Below are 20,366 nucleotides of genomic sequence, written 5' to 3'. Positions count from 1 at the left end.
ATAAGCACTATTTGTTTGGAGCAGTATACTTTAATTGAAATCTCTCAGGAGTAGAAATGCACATATGCACATTGGATAATGAATAAATTGATTTGCTTTGATGCTCAAATTGCACAATTTCATAAGTGTCTTGTGTTAGTCAAACAAAATATTTTGCTTGACTTGAAGTGTTTCATTTGTGTTTTTTAAATTTTAAAAATAAGTTCAGGTAAATGTAGCTTTGAAGCATCATTTTGTAACAAGAATAAAAGTTTTTATGTATATAAAAGTTTATATATATATGTACTTTTTATCTAAAAGTTGTACAAAAAAAAAAAAAAAACATTTGGGAAGGGATGAAATTCTTTAATGAATTCGGGCTGAACTCACAAATTGTTCTATTCAACATGAAAATGAATTATTTTAGTGGATAATTTACTTACCTGGAAAAGTTCCCTCAATTCTATTTCTGTGAGTGTTTGAAATGTATTAGCAAAATGCACCTCTCTATGTTTATGCATTGTACTTGCATTTGCTGAAGATGTATCCGCACATTAGCAGGTTTTAATGGTAAGATTACAAAAGGGGGAAATATGACTGGACAAAATCATGGTTTTGAGTTAGTCACCACCTGTAATGTGCAAGTGCTTTGTTCATCAACATTAAAGCATATTCACAATGTTCTTCCAAAAGTATGTGATCCATCTATTACCTTGTTGTCGTCTCCATAATAATCTTGGGCTCAGGGATAGATTTTAAGCTCTGTAAAATATAAGTAGTTATGAATCACTCACAAGTTTGAATCACATCCACAGAGCCAGAGAAAAGCAGCAAACTGGTTGTGAGAAGTTCAGCTAGAAGATATGAAACTTAGTAGGCCAGCTTTTTTGTTTGTTTGTTTGTTTGTTTTGTTTTGTTTTGTTTTCAGAGCTGTATTTTTGCATAACTGCAAAACAAACCCAAAGGAATAACTCATCATGATTTTCCCTCAGCCAAGGTAACTGCAGACCATTTCACAGACACTGTAAGTGAAGAAGGAAAGATTTCTGGGTCACACGTGTGAGGTGTCAGCTCTGAGGACTGCTACAGACTTTTTGGTCCAGATTCATCTCTCATTCCCTTGACAAAGCTGCAGGACTCTACAGATAGACCACCAAGCTGTTGGGAAAAGTATTGCCAGCAAGAGCTGATGCCTCTTGTGAGGCAATAGCTGTAGTCCTTGCTGAGATAAATCAGATTGAAAGAAGAAGTTGTCTGTTGGAGGGGCCTACATGAGCTCTCAGGAATTAACCTGATTCCAGTGGGTTATTTTGGTTAACTAAAAAAGTAGTTGAAGTCCATATAAGATGAAGTACATGACTGGTATGCTGAAATGAAAAAGCAAAACAAATACCATGTGTGTCAGCTTCAGACTGAACCACCAGAGCAGTAAGACAAGTACTTCTGACATCCTTTTAAATGTCATGGTTTGACTTTGGAATAATCTTTGATAATGTGTCAGCTCAGACTGAACAACCACAACAGTAAGAAGAATACTTCTTGTCATCCTTTGAAATGTCATGGTTTGATGTTGAATTGGCCTTTGATAAATATTTTTGTTTTTTGTTTGTTTGTTTGCTTCATTGTTTCCAGGATTAATGTTTGATATTGCAGAAGCATATAAGAGACTGGGCCTTACCATCATTTAGATGTTAGTAATGCCCTCACTTCTGTCTGAGTGCGAGGTTTCCTCTGTTCTCCAACTTCTGTTACCGGCAATTTCCTGCATGCCACGTTCCTGCATGCCACATTACTTACTCATCTTTCCTCAGTCAGTGCCAATGCAAAGTAGAAATGACAAAGCATGTTATTCTGAAGCTTTTATTATTTATTTATTTATTGGCCTAAAATGTCAATATTCTTAGGTTTTCTTTCAGATGTTAGATATATTACCTCTTGTTCCTACTGTCATATTCCTGACCTGAACAGCTTCTGATCCTGTCACTTTCATATAGAAATATTTGCAACACTTTCATAACATGTACTACAGCTCTTCAGGGAAAGCAAATAGATATGTTCAATGTGTCAGAAAACAGCCTGAGCAACACTTCCTGCACTGTGAAGACACATGTTCCTTTTAACACATTATAATTGAAATATATCTTTTTACTTTCAGAAGTGCTTGTCAGAGGAGAGATGAAATTCTAATGATGTCTCTATTCACATCGTCATGATGAAGACATAATGTGGTGACACCATTCAAAACATTCACAAAGTGACAGAAGTCACAGCTAGACTATTTTACAGAATGGGCTGAACAATAAAATACCACTGAATGTAATCCAAAAGCAAGAACCATTTTGCTCTGTAAATTAGAACAATGTTATTATCATAATTCAAACTAAGTATATGAAATAAATTTGATTATTTTGCTTCTAGATATAGAATAATGAGAGATATGGAATGTGAGCATTTTTAGAAAAAAATAAATTCTAACAATTCAATTTTTAAAAATTTCCTGAAGCCATGTAGTCAGTCAAAATCCTTCTTTGGTCAACTTCAAATGATTGGAGTAATTAGACCACTAAGAATTGTTATTTTAAAATATATAGGTTCATGGTCTCTCCAGAACAGGAGCAGGATTTAAAAAGATGCAGCCAGAAGCCTTTTTTGTTTTGTTTTGTTTTTCCTCATATTAATCAGAGTGCAACCTTTTCTCTCTGATGTGGATAGACTTTGAGCAGTAGTCAATATCTTTGTCTCCTTGATTTTAGGTTGAAATGCACCATTACCTTCAGACAATGAATTCATATTAGAGGGAAAATTAGAGAAAACGTTGTGTCATTTTGTTTAAACAATACTTAAAAGCAGATTACAGTAACTCTTCAGGATCTGCTGAAGGAGGGAAAATACTTGCAGCTTCCTTATGTCTGCAGGCAATTCTTCACACAAAAAGGGAATTTCCAGAGTCAGTCTCTCAAACAAAATATTTGTATATTAATGCAGGTATTTTTGGAACTTTCCTTATGTGCAATGATATAGAACTGCACAAGGAAGAGGTGACTCAAATAGTCAAAACATCTCTAAGAAATTCAGGTGATGTCACACTCTGAACTTTGCGTAGCTGCAGAATGGAGATGCTGGTATCAGGATAACCACTGCTTCTGAGGGTGTTTGCTTTTCCTATGTGTTCTTGTAAATCCCCTGGCCAAAAGGCATTTTGAAGGGATATGTTTCCTTCTAAGAAGAGCAATAAGAATTTTCACGTTCTAATGCAAATGCTGATGAATAAGGAAATCTTGTTTCAGTGCAAGCCCCAAATGAACTTCAAGTGCTGCCTATGGCAAAATACCAAAGCCTAAATCAAAGTAATCTAAAAAAACTCTGTGCAAATGTGCTTAGTGTATGCTACAGTTTCCTCGGGTACTCAAATATACCTCGTATTCCATGTGAATTTTGTATTGTGAGTCTGATGCACGGTACATAAGTATGCCTTTGAGTCAAGCAGTTCCCACTCCTGAAACACTGTCTCCAGTGTGAAAACACAAATCTTGGCTCTCTTCTCCCTCTGGTTGCTGCCATCTTTCCTGCTGTGTCCTGCAGAGCAGGGAGGTCTGCAAAACAGCCAGTGGATGCTCTGCCCTCAGGTCCTTCAGATACACAGTTCAGCTTTCACCCCCAACAGAGGAGAAAGAATGGTTTGGACTTTATACAGTATTACAACATCAAAAGTGCAATTCTACCATGATAGAAAGGAACCTTTATACAAAGTATCACAGAATCATAGAATCATAAAGTTTGGAAGAGACCTTCAAGATCATCTGGTCCAACCATCACCCTACCACCAATGTCACCCACTAAATCATGTCCCTAAACACCACAACCAACCTTTCCTTAAACATTCCCAGGGATGGTGGCACCACCACTTCACTTCCCTAGGCAACTTGTTCCAACGCCTGACTGCTCTTTCTGAGAAGAAATGTCTCCTAAATTCCAACCTAAAACTCCCCTGGTGCAACTTGAGGCCATTCCCTCTAGTCCTATCACTAGTTACCTGCGAGAAGAGGCCAATCTCCAGCTCCCCACACCTTCCTTTCAGGCAGCTGCAGAGAGCAATGACGTCTCCCCTGAGCCTCCTCTTCTCCAGACTAAACACCACCATTTCCCTCAGCTGCTCCTAACAGGACTTGTGTTCCAGGCCATTCACCAGCCCTTCTCTGGACATGCTCGAGCACCTCAATGTCATTTTTGTAGTGAGGAGCACAAAGCTGAGCACAGTACTCAAGGTGCAGCGTCACCAGAGCTGAGTACAGGGAGACAATCACTTCCCTAGTCCTGCTGACCACGCTGTTTCTTATATAAGTTAGGATGCTGTTGGCCTTCTTGGCCACCTGGGCACACTACCAGCCCATGTTCAGGCAAGCATCAATCAGCACTCCCAGATCCTTTTCTACCTCTTCCCATTGACCCATCCTGTCCAGGTCCCTCTGCAGGACCTTTCTACCCTCCAGCAGATCGACACTTCCCCCCAGCTTGGTGTCATCTGCAAATTTACTGAGGGTACACTCAATTCCCTCATCCAAGTCATCAATAAAGATATTACAAAGGATGGGTCACAACACCAGCCCCGGGGAACACCACCGGTGACCAGTCGCCAGCTGGGTTTCAATCCATTCACCGCCACTCTGCATACAGTCAGCCAGCCTGTTTTTAACCCAGCAAAGTGTGTACCTGTCCAAGCCATGGGCTGCCAGTTTCTCCAGGAGAATGCTTTGGGAGACTGTCAAAGGCCTTGCTGAAGTCTAGGTGGACTACATCAACTTTCCCTCATCCTCCAGGTGGGTCACCCGGTCACAGAAGGAGATGAGGTTGGTCAGGCAGGACTTGCCTTTCATGATCCCATGCTGGCTGGGCCTAACCCCCCGGTGTCCCATATACATTGCTTGATTCCATTCAAGATGACCTATTCCATCACCTTTCCTGGCACCAAAGTCAGGCTGACAGGCCTGTATTCCACCAGGTCCTCTTTATGATCCTTCTTATAGACGAGTGTCACGTTAGCAAGTCTCCAGTCATCCAGGACCTCTCTGGATGACCAAGACTGCTGATAGATGAAGTAAAGTGTCACAGCAAACACATCTGCCAGCTCTCTCAGCACACTCTTACGGATCCCATATGGCCCCATGGACTTGTGACAGTTCAGGTGGACCAGCAAGTCTCACACTGTTTGAACCTGAATTGTAGGGGGTTCTTCTGCACCTTGTCCCAGACTTCCAGGTAGTTTAATGGGAAGGCATTTAAATTAGTTACCTAATTCTTGGAACATGCAAAAACTGCTTGCAGTATGTGCTATACATATGAAAGAAAACCTTTTCATAGGAGAAATTCTTACTGAATGTCAATCAGTCATCTCACTCAGGTCTAGGCATGTAAAAGTTTGGTGTCTAGCCTAGACTTCATCAATGGCCAATAGAGAGAGAACAAGATGGAGAGGATCCTTCATCCCACCTTGTGTTGGGTCTGTCTGAGCTGGAGTCACCTTTTCCCTGTAGCAGCCCACACAGTGCTGTACTCTGCACTCATAGCTGGAACAGCACTGATATCACTCCAGTGTTGTGTCTATTGCTGCATAGTGCTGGCACAGCATCAGGACTCCTTCCAAGCCCCCAAGAGCCAGCAGGCTGGGGGTGGGCAAGTGATGGGGAGGGGACATTGCTGGGGCAGCTGACCTAAACCAACCAAAGGGATATTCCATAACACCTGATGTCACACTCAGCAATAAAAGGGGGGGCTCTCGTGGGGGAGGGGGCTGTTCCTCCTGAACAACCACTACGCGTTTGAGGCCCTGCTTCCCAGGACGTGGCCGAACACCGCTCGCTGATGGGAAGTAGAGAATAATTTTTCCTCTCTCTGTGCTTCCGCGCGGACTGATTGCTTCTTTTGTCTCTGTTTTTTCCTCCCATTCCCTTTCCCTTTAATTAAACCTTTCTTATCTCAAACCTCGAGTTCTCTGTGTTGTATTTTCTCCCCCTTCCTCTTTGAGGAGAGGGGGAGTGAGAGAGCGGTTGTGGTGGAGCTCGGCTGCCCACCTGAGTAAAACCACCACAGTCCTTTTTGGCGCCCAACGTGGTGCTTGAGGGTTGAGATAACAATAGCATTGATCGAAGTATTTACAACTAACATATTGGTAGTCATAATGCTCAGTTTTCTGGTAACACTTTTCTGTATAGATATGTTGTATATAGCCCACTCTCTGTTTTCTTTTTTCCTTTACATCCGATCGGAGAAAGTGTTGAAGTCTGTGCTTGTTTTTTTTTATCATGTTGTGCTGTAACATACTGGCCTTCAGTTTTGTTTGGTATTCAAGCCCGGCATTGTTATCCTCCTGGTCTCCTGGAGATTATCTTATTGAAAATATTAAGAATTACAGTGCCTTCTACTTTTCTCCCTGTGGGCTAATTGCAGCAGCCTTTCAGTATCTTGGATACCCCTGGTCAGATATTATCCTCCTATTACTAGGTCTAGTGTTTGTCATCTTCCCCAAAGTAAAGCAATTTATTAAGAATATTATTCAATGACCTGTCCCCAGACAAAGTTGTGGGTGGCAAGGTGTGTGGGGTGATTTGGGCAGGTACCTATCACGGTTTTCTCCTCCAATGGTTCTAAATTTCACCCCTGAACAAGTACAAAATCCAAGAAAACTGGTGGAATGTTTGAAAGATGTATGCCCTGACCCTGGCAATACTAGAGAACTCCACCAGCTGGCTGCACTCTGCTGGGGTCTGGCTTACGCCTATCAGATGTCAATTAACATTGCCCAGCACCCTCAAGGGGATAAGGAGGTTCCTGAATTTGATGATGAGACAGCACACACTGTGACCACCCTAGAGGACCGACCATCTATGGTATCAGTCGCCCCTGTAGTAAAGACGAAACAGTGGAAACAGAGATCAGGTTGTTTATTAAGGGAAGAAGCTCCTTCTACGGATGAGGGAGAAGAGGAAAAGGCAGGCAGCTCTAAAGCAGCCTTATCACGGCAACATCACGAAGAAGAGACTGAAATCATAGATGAATCAGAAACTACTCGGTCTCTATCTCTGAGTGAGCTGCGAGAAATACGAAAAGACTTCAGTCGCCATCCAGGTGAGCACATCATGGGAAGTGTCCCTTTCCTCAATCATCTGCCTCTTACCAGTGAAATCTTTCTGCTGATCTCCATGAGATTTGGATCCCGACCAGGAAAATGATGTGGCAAACAAGGAAGTGCGAAAATCCAAAACCTCTTGCATGCAGCAGCTAACTGTGCAATTCAGCAAGAATATTCACATCAACCATTAGTCAAAACTGTTAGTTTTTTTTGTTGCTTTTTCACCAAGAGTTTTGTACTTTGACATATGCCAAAGGGTTGAAGATCAATCAGTTTACAAGAATCATTTTAGGAATGATTTTTTCTGTTTCCTTCTGTTTCCTAGCTCTGGTCAGAAACAGATTTATCTACTTGTGAGGTTAAAAGCTATGGCACATATTCTCTCTGTCATTTACCCCTCTCAGCTTCCCATCCACACTGCATCTGACCAAAAATATACATTACTTTTGAAGTGCTCACTATTGAAACATATCCCTCCTCTCAATCCCTTCTGCAGATGTGCTCCTGATTTCAGGACAAATTTGACTTTTCCCAAGGAAATAACTACAGGGCTGGTACCCTAGGAAACCACAGACAAAACCATAACAGAATTCAGTGACAATAGTTAAAGACATATTTATTTCAAAACTGATTTTTTCCTTTATGTTGATTTGTGGTGGTGGTGGTGGTTGTTGTTGTTGATGATGATCCAGCAGTAGGATATCATACTGTGTTGTGCACAAAGATTCTCCATAATGTAAGTACTTCAAATGAGAATAAAAAATTAAAAAAAAAAAAAAAAGTTGTAAATAAGATGGTTTAAAAGAAAGGCAAAACATATGTAATTAACTTTGTAAATCCTGAGCAAATACTTCTTTTTTTTTTTTTTAACACTATGAGAAAATTCAAAATAGCTGATTACTGTACCTTCTGCTCTAAAAATCCCAAGGTCCACATGACTGATTTATTGCAATACATCACAGAAGACTCAAATTAACCATCTGTCAAATAATAAACTGTAAATTTATTATTAAACCTGAAATATACTTTCAAATTTGATGTTAAGCCTAATGGATCTTTTTTTCTATAGTTAGGACATGATCTGTTCATTGGGATGTGACTGCTCATGAATTTGACAGTTCTCTTGGACAAGGGCACTCCAGAAATGCAGACTGTCTCATGTTCATAGCATAGAAAATTTTCAGCTCTTATTACTTGTCACTCTGCAGTATTCTGGAACAAATCCAAGCATTTTGGTTCCATTTCAGGATTTAGAGAAGTGAGGGGCAATGCAGTGTTTTCAAATATGTGCACACTTTCCCTAAATATGTAAGTAAGGGCTTTTTTCATTGGAAGTATTTGGCTTCAGTGAAAAATAAATAAATAATAAATTTAAAGTGTGTACAAAATACAAAACAGCCATCTTTTGAATGGCGGTGATGGCGGGAGCAAGAGAGGCAAGAATGGTTTAACATTTCAGTACTTGAGTCACACAGGTTGGTAAATCCAGAACTGTGATGGTCCATTAAATGACACTGCACGCAGACCTATTACTGCTGGTAGTTTTTGAGGGATCTTCATTCATCCTTGCAGCCAGTGAGAGAGTAAAGTGGATCATAGTCCATAGCACTGGGTTAGCATTTTTTCAATATTCCTTATAGCTCCTGCAATGGCATAGTTAATGACAATGAGCTTTTAAGCAAGGCTTCCTTGACCTGGACACATTGCTTAATTGTGTATTTGCTTGGTAAATATCTCTTTTGAACATTTTATTTCAGTATTTAAACCCTGAAGGCACGGATGCTTTCAAGCAAAAGAGCAGACTGATTATACAATTTATATTCTAATGGTCTCCAAGTTTTATTTTAAGATTAAATGGGATCATCTTTATATGATGAGTAAAGCACATTCAAGAATTGTGTTGCTTTTCTGTAACACATGTTAGAAATATAGATTAATTCAGTGTCATGCCTTGTTTATTTCATATGCTTTGCAGGTGTAAGTATTCCTTAGAGAACACAGCCTTGAAAATGAGACAATATATTCCAAAATCTGTCTCTGGGTAAAAAGAATGAAGAAAAACTTATGTCCCTGATTGTGAAAAAAAAAAAAAAAAAAAAAAAAAAAAAAAAAAAAACAACCACAAAACACTAGCAGGTTATACTTTAGTTTAAATTCTTTGTTTTTAAAATTTTCCAGTTTCTCCAGAGAAGAAAACTGAGAAACAAAGCTACTTCATAACATTTGACTATTTTTGGAAATGATCTTTTTCTCAAGATATGTAAAAGTTTATTTTCACAGTATGCAACACTTAGTTATCCAAAACCATTTTCTATGCCCTAGATTGCCACCTAAATGTTTGAAGCATTCACCAGTTACTAAATTGCAGACCTAAATAGATAAATTCTCCACAGGTCATTCTCAGTCTGCAGCAAAACTCTATCCGTCACTATTCTTGTGTATCTTTCTGTGTTGAACACTATAATTTTGCATAAAACGCAGAGGTGACTAAAACAGAGAAAGGGTATATATTTCTGTGAGTAAATTCATACTTACACATATTGATGATATTTACATTACCATAAGCATCCAATAGGAACAAAAGCCAGATGATTTATTCCCACCCATACCTTCTCTATGCTGTCAGTTGTTTTCATGAGATTCTGATAAAGTTCATTTATATATATATTTAAAAAAAAAAAAGATATACACATTTTTATTTCTTTGATGAACTTCACAAAAGTACTGGAGTGTAACAAAACCTGAAAACTTTTCCCATTGATTAAAACTGCTGAAAATGCAGCATTTGAAATAGGAGATGTGTGGTAAATGTAACTTTCCTTTGTTAAGCCACAAAAAAGTTTTAAATGTAGTGTTTTTTTCACATGTACTCTTGACTTTGCTGAATATACCAAGTGATTCCAACAGACAGCTATCAATACAACCTTTAAATTACTTTCATGGTTATTTTACAGCAGTTCTAGGGTCATAAAATGACAAGCAGAGCTTGCTGAGACCACTGGCATACTACAGCCATTTTTACAGAGCACAGAGGATCAAAACAGATGCTCCTCAGCCTTTTATATTGCCTTCACTTTGGTCTGTGGTCAAGATAATCAATACTTGCCATGGTATAGCACACCCATTATTTTCTTAACTTCAGCAAAGTTTATTGTTTTACACATTATTTATAGGAACTGTAAGCAAGTAACGCTAGATTAAGGTTTTTTTCCTATATTTCACTTACCCGTTTACTGACTCTGAAGAACATGCAAGCAACTATAAGTAGGAAAAAGTCCTGTTTGGATGTTGATGTTCAGAGGCATCAAAAAGGCATTGTCAGTGCTGAGCACTCCTTTGCATGCATGCAGCTTTGAGCATGTGTGTATTCATGTAAGTATACTTATATTTCAGTATACTAGCATCTACAGCATTGCAAGAATATAATGCAGGGAATGTATAATTGTTCAAATGAGTTGGTACCTGTAAAATGTTTCATTTCATTTTGTACCACAAATCTAAAGCTCAGAGACTCAGAATTCTGGTTGTCATTCCATATTCCTAAAACCCAATGTGCACTTGGTTCCAAAACTCCAAGGAGAGTAGTAGGTAAGTGACTAATGTCTTTTAACCTGTTTTTCTTAAATGTTTCCAGGAATGGAGATTTAAAGTCTCACCATGTACTCTGCTGCACCACTCAACTACCCTGGCATTAGAGCACTTATCCTAACTTTTCACAGCAGAAAGCAAGAAAACTTCCCTCCTTCTTTCCCCTTTGCCAGTACAACCCATGTATTTGTGGAGTGGTGTCACATCTTTCTTCAATCCTCACCTCTAGACTTAGCGATCCCACTGCCTTACACATTTCCATGTAGGATATGTTTTAAATAGCATTCCTGTGGCTCACCTCTGTGCTCTCTTCAGCTGGTCTCCGCCTTTCTAGATGCATGGTGTACAAAACTGTACTTGAACCTTTCTTCGGAGACTTATCAGAACCTTATGGAGCAGAATGATGATTTCATTTGTTTAACTTCCTGGATGATGTTTGTCTTCTTCAAAAGATGAAAACATTTTTAAACTTGTGATCAACTGTTAAGCAATTCCTCATTCTGCATGGTAATGAGAAATATTCAACCACAGACACAGCATTTAAACTCCTTTATAAACTGCATCCTTTTTTATTCATGTCTTGAAGATCAAACTTAAATGCATATCTCAGTCTGCTTTAATGTGCACCTGTAAATTCCAGAAGTTTTCATTGCACAACACCTGTACTTCACATGCTTAGTTAAAAATTGATAGCTGGTTTTGTTTCCCAACTCCACTGTTTAAAAACACTATTTTAAAAATATATATTATATATTCTTTTGTCTGTGAAGCCTACTAAGAACTGATATGTCCATGTATTTATTCCAAATAGAGATATATTAAGCAATAGTTTATTAACCAAACCTCAGAAAAACAACCACTGCCCTCCATGCTGTTCAGCTTCCCTTGAGTTACTCTGTGCAGGATGATGAAATGGAAACCCTGTTTCCAGCTCTATGTAGAGGAATAAGAAGAATTCACATGTGTTTCTAAGAAAATAAAACTAAGCACTTTGAATGAGATACTAGTACAAATCATCCCAATTTTTAATAACATGGCCAGACAGAACTTGGCTAGGTCTTTGTTAAAATGTGGTAGCTTAGTTAGGTCTAATATTAATCATACCTGGTCATTTAAAGCATTTTCTATAACTCTCACAACAGGCCTTCAGCATTGGATAAGAGCAGCTGTTGAAACCATAATACCAAGTTAAGCCAAAGCACTGAGGAAGAGGATGACTGGTACTACACTGACTTCTCCAAGGACTCTATCTCTGCTCTGGAAGATCAGCAACCACGGCATGCACCGGGGCTGAGCCTGTAAAGGACAATGTGATCCCATGAGGGAAGTGAATGTTGCAAGTTGCTTTGCCAGTCTTTGTCTCAAAGCAGTGTTGCCACATTTCATGTTTTATTACTCAACTTACTAAAATTAGATTTCTTGAGATCTAAAAAAAATGCATATTATTGTTTTGTGACCTCTTCCCTCATTCTACAATGTTCAAATGATTTGGTCAACCATACCAAACTTCCACACACCTCACATGACTCCAGCAACTCTTTTTAAGGACAGATTTGCTGTAGGATTTGTCCGTCATTTTCCTCTCTCTACAGCAGTCACAGGTTAATTTATTGCTATAATTTTGGATTTAATAATACTTGATATTTCAAGCACCTCATAAACACTGAATTAGGTTAATATACAGTATGGCTTCTATTTCTGTGGTTGCCCTTTAAAGACAATTCAGTACACCTTCATCTGTGCAACTTTAGCTATCTCAGAATCACAGAATCTAATCTCTAAGTTACAGAATCACAGACCTCTGAAGGTCATTTGCTCAAAAAGGGACACCTGCACCAGCTTGCCCATGTCCAGGATGCTTTTGAGGATCTTCAAAGAGGAGAATACATAAGCTTTCTGGGCAGCCTGTGCCAGGGCTCCATCACCTGCACAGCACAGAGTTGCCGTCTGGTGCTCAGAGGGAGCATCCTGTGTGCCCGGCTGTGCCCATTGCCTCCTGTCCTAGCACTGGGCACCACTGACAAGAGCCTGGCTCCATCTCCTTTCCACCCTCCCTTCAGGTATTTATAGACATTGACGAGATCTCCCGAAGCCTCCTCTTCTCCAGGCTGAGCAGTCCCAGCTCTCAGCCTTTCGTCACAGGAGAGATGCTCCAGTCCCTTCATCAGCTTGGTGGCCCTTTACAGTATGTCTATGTCCCTCTTTTACACAGGGCCCCAGGACTGGACTGGATACAGGGGGATGGTACAGAATAATAATAGTAATAATAGTAATAATAATAATAATAATAATAATAAAAATAAAAATAAACAAAGCAAGTGTTGTACAATGCAATTACTCACCACCCACCAAGCCAGTCCCTGAGCAATGGCAGCCCTCCCCAGCCAAATTACCCAGCTTTTGTTGCTGAGCACAATGCCATGTATGGGACATCCTTTTGGTCAGTCTGGGCCACCTCCTGGCTGTGTCTCCTCCCAGCTCCTTGTGCACCCCCAGGTACCTCGCTGGCAGGGCAGGACCAGGAGCTGAACAGTCCTTGGCTCTGTGAGCATTGCTCTGCAGCAACTAAAACATCCCTTTGTTATCAGCATTATTCCTGAATCCAAACCACAGCACCATACCAGCTACTAGGAAGAAAAATAACTCTATCCCAAACAAAACCAGGACACAAGGCTGAAGTTCTAAGCCATATTTTAGTGTGTTGTCTAGATCTGATGCAATCTTGAGTTAATTGGTCTGTGTTATGGCTCAGAGTGGTGCAGCAGTACCAGCTAATAATAAGGAAGTCTGCTTGGTTCTCTGCCTGGTGTTACTTATTCTTCTCAAGGAAGGCTTGAGAAAAGTGCCACAAGCCAATGTGCCTCTCTTTTGGAAAAAGGACTGGGGTCATGGGAAAGGGAAAAATGTGACAGTATCTTTGGTAAAGCTAGAGGCTGGGTAAAAAGCATGTGTGTTCTAAGTCCATGTTTGCTTTCTTTCCTACTTTCTACTACACTTTCTTTTCCACTTGTTATAAAATTACTGCATGGCACTTCTGTCAGAATAGTAATTGCTTCATATGTCTCATTTTCTGTTACAGTGATTTTATACCAGATATCTATTATTTAAAGTTATCTTTTTCTGAGTCCCATGGGGTTGTACTCTATAAGCATTAAAAGTTAACTTATTTTTTTTCTTTTATGTTACATGAAAGAAATCCATGTGTAAGGACAAGAAGCTAGAAGCTGTATAGTCTAATTAAAGGTCTAGTCTTACAACACACAATCTGTAAGTACATCACAGTCTGCAGATTTAACAAATCTAGCCCAGCTAAGCTGTGTGCATTGCTTGTCTATTCTCATTCACTCTAGAGCACAGTAATGACGTTATGGTCTATGTTCTGTTAGCAAGGTAAGCATAACTTGAGAACAGGTTGTACTAAGTATTTAGAATGTTGTATATTTCCAAGAAAACTCAGAATTCTGGCAAAAGGCATAAACATGGTTCTGACTTACCACAAGTTTTGCTCCTTGTCAAACTAGAGCAGATATGTAGATTTAAGAAAGCAGGTCTCTCAGATCCCAGTTCTATGAATCCAAAAACTTTTTCTGATCTTGGTCATACATTCAAGAGCAGGTTTAGCTGCCAGAGAGATTAATCTGGCAAATAACTACTAACTCTAGTCTGAATCTTCTCCCATCCCACAGTAATAATAGTAAAATGAAAGCTGAATTTTATTTTCTTTGGTATTGTTCAAAAGACGGTAGCGGCAGTGATGTAGACAGCTGTCTTATGATCTGCTGCAGCTTTCATTCTCGCAGACATAGGCTGGGCTTTTCTGAAACCTCGGAACAGGTATGGCAAACAGGGACAGAGTTTCACAGAATTTAACACTACTCACTTGTAATTGATTTAAGTGACCTCAGTGGTTGCAGTCACACGTCCTGAATGAAAGCTGAACAATATGAAGATTTCATTTTTTTCTCAAGGAACTGCAATAATAAGGCAATGAGTGATGTTGTGTAATGAAGACTAATAACTCCAAAAACACTGGTGTCAGTAAGTGCAAGATGTATCCATTCATTTAAGACCTGGCACTATTGTCCATATTAACCACAAGAAAAAAAGTCCTTTCTTAGCAGGAACATTCACATCATTGAAGTGAGTACTTTTTTTTTCTCAGAGTTTTGGGAGCCATCGCAATTCTCAGTATAATACCTACAGCAGCACGCACAGGCTAACGTCCTTCTGTTGTGAGCTCAATAGAGGACACCTTTCTGGCACAACACCTGTGACTTCACTGTACACCTATGATTAATTTAAACTAATTGCAAATGACAGAAAAAACATCTGTGTGGGAATTGTATAGTGGACTGCTTTTTTGGTCTTCTTGTCATGGTATGGTCACTGATCTGTTAGTGTGGTGGAGTCAAATTCCTTGTGCCCTATTTAGAGCAGTAAATGACAACTACCTCCAGAGCAACCCAGAGTAAAGTCAGGCTGGGGCAGGTCATGTTCAGACTTCTCACTGTGATAAACTAATTCTAACTGTAGCTTTTAATAAATTAATTATAACTGTAGCTGTTGATTTGTAGCAAAATACTTCATTATTTTCTATTCACCAGGCAGGTTAACTAAACTAGTTTCCGCCTTCCATAAAAATGTAAATTTGTATTATGTAAAAATGCAAACTATGAGGCTACAATAAAGTTCTGGGACACAGAACCAAGACTAAGGAGAGTCTTCCTTTAATGTGTAATCTTCCTTTGTTACACATTAAAGTAAAGAAACATAAAGGATTAAAATACACAGCAGCCTTTTGTTCCTGACCTGTGTCCAGTGATAATCACCTGGCAATTGCAATTGTTTCTGGAGAAAATGTAGTGACGTTAACTTGATTTTGAAGGGCCAGGAATGATGGGTGTGCTTCACCCTGGTAGTGTTTCACTCCAGACAAGGCCTGTGCTTTGAAACCAGTTCCCTGATCATCTCCATTCTTTACACTTGTGTTCACACTGGGAGCAGACGGATGTGAGCAAATTTGGTCCCTTTGGGATGGTACTGAGCCAAAAAGTACATTAACTTGCTGGCAGATGCTCAGTCCACTGGACCAAACCTTAATTGGTCTGGAGTATCCCCTTCCCAAATGAATGCCCAAGCCTCAGCACCCATTATTTCACCTTCCACATCTACTTTATTCCTTAATATAGACATAGATTTCAGTGCCTGGAAAGAGTGTAGGCAGGCAGACTTTTGGTAGTGACTGAATTGTGGTGTGGAATTCCCCCTTCTTTCAGCCTGAAAGTTCTCTAGTTGGTGCCTTGTCCTTAGCTGGCTACCAGAAGCCAACCCAGCTGGTCTCGCACTCCTTGTCCTCAAGAGGACAGGGGAGAAAATATGATGAAAAATGTTGTGGGTCAAGACAAAGACAGAGAGATTACTTATCAATTACCATCACAGACTCAACTTGGGGAAGATTAATTTTATTTATTGCTAATAAAAAATAGAGTAGGAAGGCGAGAAACAAAGACAACACCAAAACCACCTTCTCCCCACCCACCTCTTCTTCCCAGGCTCTATTAAACTCTTTCACTCCTGACTCTTCTATCTCTTCTCCCCCACCCAACGGGTGCAAGGGGATGTGGTCAGTTCATAACAATTTTGTCTGTTCCTTCCTCCTCACACTGTTCTCCTGCCCCCTCATACAGGATACAGTCTTTCACCAACTGCTCCCACATGGGTGCTTCCCACCTGCTACATTTCTTCACAAACTATTCCAATTATGGGTTCTCCACAGGCCCTGCCAGGCCTCCTGCTCCAGCATGGTCTCCTCTCTGCACGTGGCAACTTCCTTCAGGACACATCCACCTGCTGTGGCATGGTGTCCTCCATGGGCTGTATTGTGGAGATCTGCTCTGGCATGGTCTTCCACAGGCTGTAGGGGGACAGCCTGCTCCACCAGGGGCCTCTTCATGGGCTGCAGGGGAACTTGTGCTGCATGCCTGAAGCACCTCCTGCCCTCCTGCTGCATTCACTTTGGGGGTTGCAGGAATACTGCTCTCTCAGCTCTCTCCCATCTCCCCCGGCTGCTGTAGCACAGCAGATTTCCCCTCTCTTCAATTGCTCTCCCAGAGGCCCAAACAGCATCACTCATGGCTCGGCTCTGGCCAGCAGCAGGTCCCTTTTGGAGCTGTCCAGAGCTGGCTCTGATCTGACATGGGGCAGCTGCTGGGCTCTGTTCACAGAAGCCAACCCCACTGATGCCCTGACACCAAAACTTCGCCACATAAATCCAATATGTTAGCTTCTACCTAAATTCTCTCAATTTTATTCAAAAATGGTTGTCTCTTAAAAGTTTAATTGTTAAAGTCAAAATCTTATATTATCATGAGAACTCGAATTTTAAAAATATTTTAAATGTGGTTAACTAAAATAGCTTACTTTGGCTTTTACGTTCTGTATTTCTTTTTGTCATGAGCAATCAAACTTTGAAGTGAATATTTGTTTAAACTGAAAAAATAAAAAAAGAATTTTTTTTACTCAAAAAGTCTCAAAATGGATAATTTCGTCACCTTCAAAGTACTTTAATGTAAACCAAAAAAGTGACCACAAGTTTGACAAGCCTTTTTTACACCAAAAATTTAATCTGGACATCTCTATCTATTCAGGTAAACTACTTTTGGTTCAATTAAAAAAAAAAAAAATCTAAGAAGCTTCCGCACATGAAGCAGTCTCTGAGAGCAGCAGTGATATCTTTTGATGTTTATCCTTGTGGTATACTTTTCTACTGGAGAAGCTTACCATACCAGTTTATCAACTCAGCTTTCCAACAGAGAAATATTCCACATTACAGATTTCACTGAGATAAATTATTAAAATCACAAAAAAGAAATTAATTTGGAAAGGATGACCAGAGGTCCTCTAGACCAAAAAAAGAGCTATTTCCTTTAGCTCCTGCAGGTGAACCCCATTTGGGCCCATGGACTTGTGTATGCCCAGTTTGCTTAAGTAGTCCCTGACTGCCTATAGCAAAGGTGATACTCTGTCCCCATTGCCACACTGCCAACAGCCTCCAGGGCCTGTGAAGCACCAGGCTGTACACTGAAAACAGATGAAAAGACAGCCTTAAGTACTTCAACCTTTTTCATGTCCTTAGTCATTAGTTTCCCTGAGCCACCGAGTTGTGCAACCACAGATTCATTAGTCTTCCCTTTGCTGCCAGTGTATTTGTTGCCCTTCACATCTACCACAATTTTAAATTCCAGCTGAGTTCTATTTTTTCTAAATCCACCCCTGCATGCCCAGACAAAATGTTTATACCTCTCCCAGGTAGCCCATCCCCATGCTTATCTTCTGTGAGTCTCCTTTTTTTGCATTTGAGCTCTCTCAGGAGTTGCCTGTTCATTCATGCTGGCTTTCTGCCATGCCTGTTGGAGCTTCTGCACACCCATGTGGACTCCCATGGCTAAGTCCAAAGAGTCTTAAAGGATTCAGACATAAACAAACATCAGCTTGAATTCCAGCCTCAGGGTTACTCTCTCCTCACAGGTGTGGGACTTTGATGCTGCTGCAAAACAGACAGTATGTGTAAAACCCAGCGGAAGAATATAGTCCCCCTAAGGAATGTGACTATGCTTAAGAGGAATCAGAAAAAAAATATATTTTTATTATAATAATAAGCCAACTCAGCACTTCTTGTTGGTATGTGGTTGAACAGACATCACTGACTTTCTAAAATGTCTTCTCTCTCTTTTCCATGTGTTTCTGATTTGGTTAGTCACGTGCAGCCTGGTTAAGCAACCGCTAAGGCTGGTAAGCAGCTACATGAATAACTGTGCTAAAGTTAGCAAGACTGCTTTGTGACTCATTCTTCTCCACTCGAGTGCAAACAGCCCTTATTTGGTTGTGCAGCCTTTTAATGCTTGTGTTGCTTTTTAATGATGCCAAGGTCAAAATGCACCATTCTAGAAAGCTCAGTATAACTTGCTTTGTGTGAAACAAATGCTGCAACGCTGCTTCAGGGAGGACAATTTTGGTGAAAGAAAATCTTAGTAGTATAATGAAGTTTATTAAGAAGCTGACATTATTGTCCTTACACTCAATTATTGGAAATCAGACAGGAGAATAGAAGGACCCAGCCCAAACCCAGGAGCTGCCTGACCAGCAGGCTGTCAGCTTTCCAGACATAAATTAGTGTCATGAATTTGTCATCATTTGAACAAAGACAATAACATGGTCATATCAGACAAATTCTAGTGAATAAAAAAAAAAAAAAAGTTATAAAAAAAAAATACCAACGCATTCACATATGGTTGGGTTTTATTTTTTCACCATCCTTTTTTTTCTCAGTTCTATCCCTCTCAATTTAGATGATGTACACAGTCTCACACATTTTATTCTAGAGCATAAAACCCCAGTGGTATGTCTGTAATTCTTCTGGAATTGCTTTACTGCTTCATTTTATCTCAATGAAGTCTGTAGCCTCTCTGAGGGGTGGTTTATCTTCATGCTAGAAACAGGATTTTGCAAATTATGTTAAATGCAGAGTTTGGGGTTTTACTTATATTCCAGAGACCTATAGAAATCATCCATGCTCAGCACAGGTCAAGATACAAGAGCTTGTCTTTCTGTGCCTACTATGCCTTTCAAAACCCAGTCTCTGTCATCACCGAAACCCAAACTCATTGTGCTGTCCCTGCAGGTATGGACATGTGCAGATCCTCAGGGTGAGTCAGGACTGCCTCAGATTGCTCCTTATTTTGGGTAACTTTTAGTGTTGACAAACTCAGTGCAGCATTTCCATGCAACCAGCCTTTCCATGCTGCTACAGCAGCGAGAGAGTAATAAGGGTCTGCCTGTCCTTGCAGCACCACTACATGACCAGTCTCAGTTTGTTTTGAATGAGACTCTGCCACTTATCACAGAGATTTGCTGCCGCATTACCAGAAACCTGAGGTTACCTTGAGCCAAGTATGAAATTAAAGGTTTCCTGCATGAAGGGATACAGTTTTGTTAAGACAAGACTTTAAATTGCAAGGCTTTAAATTGCATCTTGACCCAGTCCTTTAAAGACAGTGTTAAGCCAGACTTACAAATGGGTGGGAAGAGCTACAAAAAGGTAATTCACAAATGAAAGGTGATTCTAGCAGGTGCCCCTGCTCCTGTGCCAGCAAGATTTGCATACTGCAGCAGGATGCAGCTGACTGACCACCTGCCCTCTTCCCTTCTCTCTGTCCTGTATGAAGGCTTCTGGAGGAAGGAAAGACTACATGCACCCAAAGGTTTTATCTTATGACTTAAATTTAAAGTGAATGATGAATATTATTATATGGATTTTTTTAAGAGATCCATATATCTCTTTTACCCATACGAAAGATATTCTTTATCCATGGCATTGACCAGAGAAGCAGACAAATACAACAAGGTAAGATGTCAAACCTCACAAGTGAATGTAACATTCACAGGAAAGCTATCTCCCTTGTGGTTTATTGCTCAAGGTGATTATTGTAAAATCTTTTCTCTACATTTGCATCATTTTCCCACATGATGACCCAGTCAAAATATTCTAAATACAAAGTCATTAATTGCAAAGTTAATTCTAAACAGCCATATGATGGTAAATCAACAAGTCGAGATATGTTAAGCCTGATTGCTTAATTACTAGTAACCTAAGTCTGTTAGTTCTTATCACACT

This window comes from Aythya marila, assembly GCF_965140915.1.
Source record: "Aythya marila genome assembly, chromosome: 1".
In the NCBI taxonomy this organism is placed as follows: domain Eukaryota; kingdom Metazoa; phylum Chordata; class Aves; order Anseriformes; family Anatidae; genus Aythya; species Aythya marila.
This window is presented reverse-complemented; position numbering follows the sequence as displayed.